The sequence below is a fragment of the Lathyrus oleraceus genome, chromosome 1 (genome assembly GCF_024323335.1).
Source record: "Lathyrus oleraceus cultivar Zhongwan6 chromosome 1, CAAS_Psat_ZW6_1.0, whole genome shotgun sequence".
In the NCBI taxonomy this organism is placed as follows: domain Eukaryota; kingdom Viridiplantae; phylum Streptophyta; class Magnoliopsida; order Fabales; family Fabaceae; genus Lathyrus; species Lathyrus oleraceus.
In genome coordinates this window covers 419,897,322-419,908,621 of record NC_066579.1, presented here as the reverse complement: position 1 = coordinate 419,908,621, position 11,300 = coordinate 419,897,322, and positions in this window count along the sequence as shown.

Genomic DNA, 11,300 nt, shown 5'->3' with positions numbered 1-11,300 from the left:
CCCATTTATTCACATTTACCCACATTTATTTACTTTTCAACCACTCCCTTTCCAACTTCCAAATTTTTCCCTATAAATACCCACCATACCTTTCTTCATACACCACAAACCATTCTCTAAACTCAATTTCATTTCCCTTATCCCCTAATTACCTCTTTCAAACCACTTATCGATATGGCGGGCAACCAAGCTTTCGGAAATATCATCTTCCGATCCGAAGATGATAATTATCAAAGGGAGCAGTTCGAGCGTTTCCAACAACGAGGTGTCACCTCTACCAGGTATCCTGATTTAACTTGTTTACAAGAATTAGGATTACTTCAAGGTATAGAATGGATGCTCCGTCTTGCTGATTTAACCTTTCTATGCACGCATAATCAACCTACCTACCCGTCCCTAACCTTAGAATTTTTAAGTTCATATGCGTACAACACTCCCACCGGTGAAGACGAGTACTTAACCGGTACCGCAACCTTCCGTATGCTCAACACCGAGTACTCCCTATCCCAAAACCAATTGAGTACCATGCTACAGTTCCCCATCGAAGGTCAAGTCTACCCCAGAATCCCTCCAAACTTAAACTGGAACACAGTTGCCGCTTTCGACCTCTTTAGGAAAATATCCGGTGTAGATGCCAACAACTGGGAAGAGCTCCTTGTTTCCCATATACATAACCCAACTATCCGGTACTTTATCCGCATCCTGCAAAACACAGTTTTTGGAAGACCGAACAACAGCAAGGTCAACGCAAAGGAATTATTCTTCCTCGAATGCGTCTTCGAACCGAATACTAAGGTAAACGCCGCCTCCTTCCTATTTCATCATATCCGCACCTTATGTGCTAGAGGCCGTCAACCTTTTGTAATTGGTGGATTAATCACCACCATAGCACTTGGCTTAAACCTAGGGGACCGACTCCAAACTTTAGAATCTTTACCTCCCCTCTTTATGGATATAAGCTACTGTCGGTCCAGCCGCCTAATAAAGAACAGAGTAGGCGGAAAATATTACCTTATGGTGAATAACCAGGCAGTCCCAAGCGTTGTTCTACCCAACATTGCCCTAACAGATGTCACCAACCCCAACCGCCACCTCTATGATCTAAATGCTCCCGAAGCTACCGAGCCTTCACATGCAAACCCGTCTACAGACGAGTTCGAAGAAATGGAGCAAGGTGATCATGCTCCTGCACAACAATCAGTCCCGCTCAACCCTTCCGATAATGCAGCTGGCCCATCCTCACGACGTCGTCGACGAAGAAGGCCTGCAACCAACGACGACATCATGGATGTTATTGATGGTATGCAAGCACAGAATCTCGAAATGATGCAAATGATGCGCCAAATGCAACAACAACAGGAAGAGAGGAATGCCATAACCGACCAGCGGTTCACTGATTTGCTTAGTAGGTTTGACAACTTAGAAGTACATCAACGATCACCAGGTCCAAGAACAAGAGGCGGCAGGCAGCATTAACTTTAGTTTCTTTTTCCTCTTTTTTTTATTTATCTTTAAAACATTGGGGACAATGTTTCATTTAAGTATGGGTGGAAACCGTGTTCTTTATATCCTCCTTTTTCTTTTTCAAGTATGTATCTTTCTTTTCATTGTTATTTCCCTTATAAAAAAAAAAATATATTTCTTACAATATAGATTTATTTTAAGTTAAGTCCCAAGTGTGAAAAATTTCTATTATCTATTCCCTCAAAATTTTTATGAGCCATAACAAAAATTCAACACACTCAGTAAGTATAAAGGTTGCTCATTTTATCGAACTTGAGACAAATTAAGACAAAAATTATTACCGCCAAACACTCTAAACAAACCTCAACATGTCAGATCAGAAAGGCACCTGCTATACAAGTCCATGGACTTTTAACTTTATAGTAACCCCGAGTAGTTTATACGAGAAGTCAGCACCATCTTAATAGCAAACTACGTGGAGAGCCGATGAATATAAGTGAATGATTCCCAAAGTAACATAAAATATATATATATATATATATATATATATATATATATAATATATATATATATATATATATATATATATATATATATATATATATATATATATCAGGAAATGCACTAATTAAGTTAGGTGATCCTTACCAGATCATTTAATCTAAAGGTTGCAGATCATACAAAAGCATAATATGAAAGATCCATTATGAGTTGGTTCAGCAGGTATCTGGTGCTGAACTTGGTAGGGCGGACTACGGTCCGATCCCCCGCAATTTGCAATGGATTGAATAACGAAGTTATCCGACTTAAGTACCAGAACTTCTAGCAAAAAGGGGATCAGAATCACTAACCGGTTACTCCATTATGTGCGCGAAAAGATAAAGGGCTTAATGTGATTTTGCTAGAATGAAAACGGGTGAAATAAGAGTAAAGGAACTAGCATAGCTATAATGTCATTACTCGAACTGGTTTGCATAAGGTGGGGTTATCTGAGGTTGTGACGGTGGTTGTTGATGTCAAGGATTAAACTCAAGTTACTTCTAAACAAGGTTTACATGCAACCTAGTACGAATTGATGTGTGTTTTGAAATTTCATCTAGCTAAAATTTTAAAAACAAGTTCTATACTGTATTTTGCTTGAGGACAAGCAAAAATCTAAGTATGGGGGAGTTTGATAACATGAAATAATATCACATTCTAGGACTCAATTTAATTAAATTATATTATTATTTACTTCAATTTATTTCATTTTACGCGATATTACTCGGTATTTTCTTTCTATTTATCTCAGGTAGTTTATTTGAAGCACAAGTAAAAAAGGAAGAAAAGGAGGTGCAAAAAGAATGAAAAGAAGCAAATATCAAAAGCCAAAGCCCAGCCCAAAAACACAGGCGTTGTGCCTGTGACGAGCGTCACGCTTTACCCACTTGTGTTACGAGCGTAACACATGGTGTGACGAACGTCACACCATTCTCCTATATTTTTGGCTTCAGAAGCGCAACAAAGACGTTGAGGCCTATTGTTACGCTTGACCATTGGAACGTGAACGGAAGAATCTTGGAAACCGTTACAACAAAGTGACCAGTATAAATATTGGCCTTGCAAACCCTACAGGAGCTCTCCGTCGTCGTTAAATTTTCTTCTTCCAGCCGTGCAAGCATACCATTATTTTTCTTTACCCTTTTTGCTTTTAATTGCAGTTTTTATTTTTATTTTTATTTTGATTTTCTTTTCCAGTTAAGCTTTCAGCACTTAATTAATTCTTTTTCGCACAATAGTTTCTACACCGGAAACTATTGTGTATCTTTTACTAGATCTAACCTTACGTTAGACCTTAGATTTTTATTCCTTCACTTTTATTTTTCTGTCTGATTGAAGAATTCAAGAACAAATCCAACCGGTCTGTGGTGGATGTTCGAGACTGCTGTTAATTACTCAGGTTCTTTAATTATTGTTTGAATTTATATATGCTTTGTTTTACTGTTTATTTATATTATTTGCCTGAGATGAATTTGTTTATGCATGCTGATTATTTAGATCTGTTTAGTATGTCTGGCTAATTTATTTAGGTATCGGTATGTAAAGTAAGCGGAATGAAGGAATCAAAACTAAGTTGGTTTAATTAAGTTTAAAATTAAAATCACTCTTTTCACGGTCTCAATTTACAGGTTTAATAACAAGGTTTTTGTACGAAAGTAAAAGACATAAAGAAGTTAAAAGCAATAGAACGAGAGTTTGAGTTTTTGACTGGACAGTGTTAATTGGACATTAATTCTAGGTCAGGGCACTACGCCAAAAACTGGAATAGACAGCGCACCTTAGAGGGCGCTTTACTACAAAAGCGCTCTTTAAAGTGAAGCGAAAAATAAGGAGCAATAGACAGCGCACTTTAGAGAGCGCTTTTGTAACAAAGCGCCCTCTAAGGTGAAGCGAAAAAATAAGGAGGAGATAGAGGGACAACAATACATGGCGCTTTTTAGAAAGCGCCCTCTAAGGTTACCCTTAGAGGGCGCTTTTAATAAAGCGCTGTTATAAGTCCATGTGCATTTCCAGCTTATAAAGCGCTTCTGGAAAGCCTTAGAGAGCGCTTTCATAAGCGCCCTCTTAGGCCCCCTTTAGAGGGCGCTTTGTTTCCACAAACGCCCTCTAAGGTGAAACGAAAAAATAAGGAGGAGATAGAGGGACAACAATACATGGAGCTTTTTAGAAAGCGCCCTCTAAGGTTACCCTTAGAGGGCGCTTTTAATAAAGCGCTGTTATAAGTCCACGTGCATTTCCAGCTTATAAAGCGCTTCTGGAAAGCCTCAGAGAGCGCTTTCGTAAGCGCCCTCTTAGGCCCCCTTTAGAGGGCGCTTTTTTTCCACAAGCGCCCTCTAATGTCCCCTTTATAAAGGGCGCTTTATTACAAAAGCGCACTCTAAAGTGAAGAGAAAAAATAAGGAGCGAACAACTTGAATAGACAGCGCACTTTAGAGGGCACTTTTGTAACAAAGCGCCCTCTAAAGTGAAGCGAAAAAATAATGAGGAAATGAAGGGACACCAATAGAGGATGCTTTATTGAAAGCGCCCTCTAAGGGTAACCTTAGAGGGCGCTTCTAAAAAAGCGCTCTCTATGTCCATGTACATTTCCAGTTTATAAGGCGCTTTTGGAAAGCCTTAGAGAGCGCTTAAAGCGCTCTCTAAGACCCCCTTTAGAGGGCGCTTTTGTAACAAAGCGCCCTCTAAAGTGAAGCCAAAAAAAAAATGGAGGGACAACAATAGAGGGCGCTTTTGTGAAAGCGCCCTCTAAGGTTACCCTTAGAGGGCGCTTTTGAAAAAGCGCTCTCTAAGTCCATGTACATTTCCAGTTTAGAAGGCGCTTTTGGAAAGCCTTAGAGAGCGCTTTCAGAAGCGCCCTCTTAGGCCCCCTTTAGAGGACGCTTTTTTTAAAAAAGCGCCCTCTAAGGTCCCCTTTAGTAAACATTAAAAATATAACATATACTGCATGTCTCTTTATTTTCCCTCTCTATAAGCTATTTCGTTTTCTCTCAACTGCGATTACTCTCTACTGCGATTACTCCCTCACCGTTCATCGTTCGTTCTCCCTCCCTCACCGTCATCGTCGCTGTTCGTTCTCCCTCCCTCACTGTTCACGTTCACTGCGTTATCCTCTTCCACCGTCACTGTTCATTTTCTTCTCCATCGTTACCGTCACCTTTAAGGTATTTCTCTTCTCCATCGTTACCGTTCACTTTCTTCATGTGTTTGATTATGGCATTTTCTAAACTTAGTTTTTCATTTTGTGCATTATGTTGATTAATGTTGTTTAGGGCAAACTGAGTTTTTTATTTCTGATTGAAAACTGATATATTTGAAGTGTGTTTGAGCTTGTTTTTGGAAGTTTGATGATTATGGATACAAGTTTGTTCATGTTCCAAACACCATAAGTTTGCATTGGTCTTTTGCATGCAGTAGGTGTGTGTGAGTTTGTATTCAATAATGATAAAAAAAAAAGAGTTTAGATTGTTGTAACATGAGAGAAATGGAAGGTATATGAATGTGTTCACGTATTGAATCATTGTCTTACTTGGGTCTTATTGAATCATTTCTATATTACAGATAAAATGGCTAACCAAGACGATACCAATGCCGCGAATGAATCACGTAATAATGTTGAAAAAGAAATCAAACGAGGATTGACTGTTATGAAGTCAATCATTCGTGCAAGAGACAAGGGTGTAAAATTTGAAGTACATTGGAGTGCTGAAGACCAACTAATTGAGCCTAACGGTTCAATGTTGGCAAGTTACATTGGTTTCCTTGTTCGCCAACATATTCCGATTACATGTGATAATTGGAGAAGTCCGGACTTGAAGGTTGGCAAGGAAAAAATATGGTCGGAGATAAAGGTACTTACCATATATTGTTATATGTTTTTTGTTGACTATTTGTTAACCATATATTGTTATAATATTACTTTATAATAACACACTCCATTTGTATGTTTTTTAGAGATCCTTTCACATCGATGAAAGCCGGCAAAAATATTGTATTCAATTGGCCGGAAAAAGACTCCGAGGATTTCGATCCTTTTTGTGCAACAAATTTCTCAAGGATGAGGAAGGAAAATTTGTTGAAGGAGAACGGCCAATGAAGTATGCCGAGATTATTTCAGCCGATGAATGGAATAACTTTGTCGCCAAACGAAGAAACGAAAAATTCCATGTAATGTCTATTAATTATGCTATTATACAATTGTTAAGTTACTAAGTTCTAATATGCCTTAAACTTTTTTATCCAGGAAGTAAGCGACATAAATAGGAAAAGGGCATCAAAACCCGCGTATCCGTACAAAAAAGGGCGTATGGGTTATGCACGGTTACAACAAAGAATTGTGAGTATATTCAAATACTATGAGCTTATACATTGTCACAATATGTTATAATTGATGATCTTATAATCTAATTCAATGTGTAGCTAGCCGAGGAGAAAAGTGACGCAACATCTCTTCCGGATCACGTATTATGGAAGGCTGCTCGGGTTGGGAAGGATGGGGCTGTCGTTGAAGCGGTCCAAAATGTTTATGACGAATGTGTAAGTATATGTAACATTATTTCTTTAATTATATCGAAAATTTTGTTAGACATATAATTCATTTTTAATCTCCTCTAATAATATTTCAGGAGACTTTATCCCAAACCGTACCTTCAACCGAGGTCCAGGATTGCAGGAGCGTACTTAGTCGAGTACTAAATGTTCCTGAGTATTCCGGTCGTGTGAGGGGTAAGGGTTTTGGTGTGACTCCGTCGTCATTTTATAAAAAAACAAAAACAAAAAATCCTACCAACAAAGAGGTGATGGAGACCTTGGCGGAGTTAAGGGCACAAGTACTCCAACTGCAAAACGAGAATGCAAGGTATAGAGAGGAAAGGTGCGCTTCCGAGGCAAAAGATACTAGTGACCGAGCTAGTATCAATCATCAACCGAAATTTCCCGAGGTAATTATATATGTTATTATGAAATTAAAATAGCACTTTTTTACTTGACACATATACAAGTTAACAATAACATTTATTATTGGTTTAGGGCATTTCACCTTGTCAGCTGTATCTATCGTCACCAACTTATCGCATGGTTGGCAAGGGAAAAGTGCACAATACTTCGGGTGAATTACTTCACCATAATCCCCTCCCGGTGGGATTTATGAAAGTTTCGGTTGACCTCGTATTCGATACGGACGCCCGTCTACCATTACCTGACGTTGTTTCAGAGACAACGTTGATGCGAGATGCAGTCGGATCCTTTGTTGGTTGGCTGTCAGAGCTAATTTTCCCTGATGCCGAGGTATATATGTTCTAAATGATTATGAATATTTAGTATTCACATTTCAATTCAGCTACAATTATGATATTTAATCAATTATATGGTAATGTTAGACTCCTACAAGACCCACACATAAAGTTGGTAAAGGGATTTCAAGACGCATCGAGTCGGTTGCATCTCAAAAAGAGGTACAAATATATATACCCATTGAATTATATACGCAACGATTCTGTTGCATCCCAAAAAGTCATGATTTATTTTATATGAATTTTTAGGTTCCCGGTCGAGAGTTGAAAAGCGCTGCTAAGGATATTCCAACGACGTCCGGGACAAAATCTCAAATTTTGATGCGTCTTGAGAAAATGGTGGAGGAGTCCGATATTATGCATGGGGGGGCCATTCGTACTATAAATTTTGATGGAGGTGTTTTCGGAGCTGCTCATTTCGAAATAATTGGAAAGGAGGACTTCCAACAACTTTTTGAACACACCGAATTGGGCATCGCTGTCATTCATACATACATATGGTACTCCGATCAATCTATAATTTACTTAGTTGAACAATTTATTTACACATTTCAATGAGTAGTCTAATGTTTATTATGTTTCTATTTAAGGTATATGTATGTAACATTGATGCGGGGAACTGAATTGTGTAACCGTTTCAATTTTATTGCTGCTTCCCGTATCAACGCAACGTTAATAACGAATAATTCAACATCCGTAAAGAATGATCTAGTCGATATATTCATGGCGGCCGGCGATAAGTCTACACCCAGTTTGTATTTTTTACCGTTTAATTCTGGCAACGGGTTAGATTTTCTTTCTAATAATTTCATTCTAATCTATGTATATCTTTTACGTAGAAAATTTTCATTCATCTAAATTTTTGTTTTATTTTACAGTGGTCACTGGGTGTTGGTTGCTATGGATCTTTCGAGACTAATAGTGTATTATCTTGATTCTTTATCGGGTGATTGGAGTAAATATCCGAGTATGAAGAAGACGGTTGACGCGTAAGTGAAATTCCCCTAAATAATCGTGTGTATTTGTATATTTAATTATGTCTGTCAGATTGATCTCAATATACGTTTTTATTTTGTTAGGGCAATAATAAAATTTAGATTGAAAAAGAAATACCGCAATAGGAAGGACATTACCTGGATCAGAGTTCAGGTATATATTAAGTATCTTATTTTTGCTTATAATAGTGTTTGTTTTTTTGCTTATAATAGTGTTTGTAAGAAATTAACTATATATATATTGTTTGTTTTTCTGTGTAGTGTCCTCAGCAAAATAATTCGGTCGATTGCGGATTTTTTGTAATGAGATTTATGAGAGACATCATTGCGTTGAATCGTATAGACATCCCAAAAATGGTATGGAATAATAACTTAGGGTTTATTTTAATATTATCGGATATTTCATCTAATTTGTTACTAAATCATGAATATGTTTTATTCTCTTAATTGTAGTACTTTGAGGAATAAAAATCTTACTCAAGAGCTCATTTGGATGAAATCAAGGATGAATTGTGTCAATTCATTATTGATCAAAGAATCATATAGCTAGGTTGTATATTGTTGTACATATATGTATGGAATGTTGTTGTTGTATGCTGTTGTTGTATATATGTTATATATTGTTGTTGTAATTTTACTAAATCATGAATATGTTGTATATTTTTGATCAAAGAATCATATATTAATGTTGTATATATGGAGGATTAATGTTGTATATAAATGGATTCATGTTGTATATATCAATGGATTAATGGTGTATAACATTGGATTAAAGGATGAAATCAATATGAATTTTACACTTTTGCAGCATGCGAACAGGTTACCAATTAAATATCCACTGTTTTTCAAACAATTTTTTTTTAAAATAACTAACACTTTAGAGGGCGCTTTGTCCAGAAAGCGCCCTCTAAACACTTTACATTGACAACTTTAGAGGGCGCTTTTTCCTGAAAGCGCCCTCTAAACACTTTACATTGTCAACTTTAGAGGGCGCTTTTTCCTGAAAGCGCCCTCTAAACACTTTACATTGACAACTTTAGAGGGCGCTTATTCCTGAAAGCGCCCTCTAAACACTTTACATTGACAACTTTAGAGGGCGCTTTTTCCTGAAAGCGCCCTCTAAGGTGTCTCTTTATGGACCACTCTAGAGGGCGCTTTTTTCTTAAAGCGCACTATAATGTGGCCCTTAAAGGGCCACTTTAGATAGCGCTTTCTCCAGGAAAACAAAGCGCTGTCTTTACCTATGCCAGCGCCACTTTAGAGGGCGCTTAAAAGCGCTGTTATAGGCCAAAATAAGCGCCCTCTTTTCCCTTATTTGGCGTAGTGGGGCGAGAGAAATTTTTAGAGTTAATTAAATTCTAATCTTTTTCAAAAAGTATTTTTAAAGGTTGAATGTGAGGACGAGAGTTAAGCATTTGAATTTAATTATATAACCTAAGTCAACAGAGCGAGAGTTTGAGACAAGGGTGTTTAAATGATTAGTGTTTTCTTAAAAAGAGTTTCTACGGATTCTATTGTTTTCAAAAAGTGGTTTTTGACTTAACTAATAAGTGACAGCTACGTTAATATAAAATCATAGTTCATTCAACAGAGCGAGAGTTTGAGATAAGACTTTTAATCAATAGTGTCAACTGAAAAGATTTATTTTAAAACCAAGAAACCAACGAAGAATTGATTCCCTAATTACGACGAACTACATACCGATATCCGTTTAGTTGATATTTAATTTAGATCCTATTTTTTGTTTTAACTTTTCCCCAAACAATCAAAGTATTACCCGCCTTAGCTTTACGAAGTAACCTTAGAAAACGGTATATCGATTCATAAGTCCCTGTGGGATCGATATCTTTTAAAACTACGCGATAGAACTGTGCACTTGCAGTTTGTACACCAAGTTCGACTCATAAAGTCGCGATCAGTGGCGTTCAGGCCAATTTTCCGATGTTCAGATCGAAGAAGTTTCCGACGTTCAGGTCGACGCAACTTGCGGCATTCAGGCCAATTTTCCGATGTTCAGATCGAAGAAGTCTCCGACGTTCAGGTCGACGCAATTTGTGGCATTCAGGCCAGTTTTCCGGTATCCAGACCGAAGTGACGTTTAGGCCAATTTTCTGATGTTCAGATCGAAGAAGTTTCCAACGTTCAGGTCGACGCAACTTGCGGCATTCAGGCCAGTTTTTCCGGTATTCAGACCAAAGTGGCATTCATGCCAATTTTCTGATGTTCAGATCGAAGAAGTCTCCGACGTTCAGGTCGACGCAATTTGTGGCATTCAGGCTAGTTTCCCGGTGTTCAGACCGATGTTTGATAATCTCATATCTTCCGATGCTCAGATCGAAGTCATTTCCAGTATTCAGACTGATGAGCGGCATTCAGGCCATGGTTATTTCTGTGTTACCATTTATTTCGGTATCCAGGTTAACATTCTTTTCTGGTATTCAGACCTACTCCCACCGTACCAGACGAATTCTTCTTTCAAGACCACCTCCTTGCCGATTTTGAGAGGCATTGTTACTTCACTTCACTTCAGTGCAAATTTTCCGGCTTTTATTATATACAATCCCTTGATACCTCGAAAGTGCGAAAGCCGCGACTATCTTCTTTTCGGGTCTCCAGTTGATTGAATAGGGGCAACTGTAGCACCTCAAATTTGCCCCCTCATTCATACATTCATTTTTAGGTCATTCAACATTTCATATTGCATTTCATCATGTCAATCATGATTAGATCCGAGAAGCTTGAATATCATCCAAGATACTTTGTGTGTTCTATCTGGATGACCAGTCAACACAAGGGAATGACTTGAGTCACTTCCGACATGTTCAAATGGGGTTTATTCATCATTCAAAATGCTAATCTTGAAGGAGCAAAAGTCTGTGCCTGAACTGTCATGCTCGCTAGGCGAGCAAATCCTTCGCTAGGCAAAGCGCACGCGTTTTAAAATATAACAGAAAATCCTGGACTTGGACCTCTCTCATTTGAGCCCACAAAGCCATGAAAATCAGGTTATAAA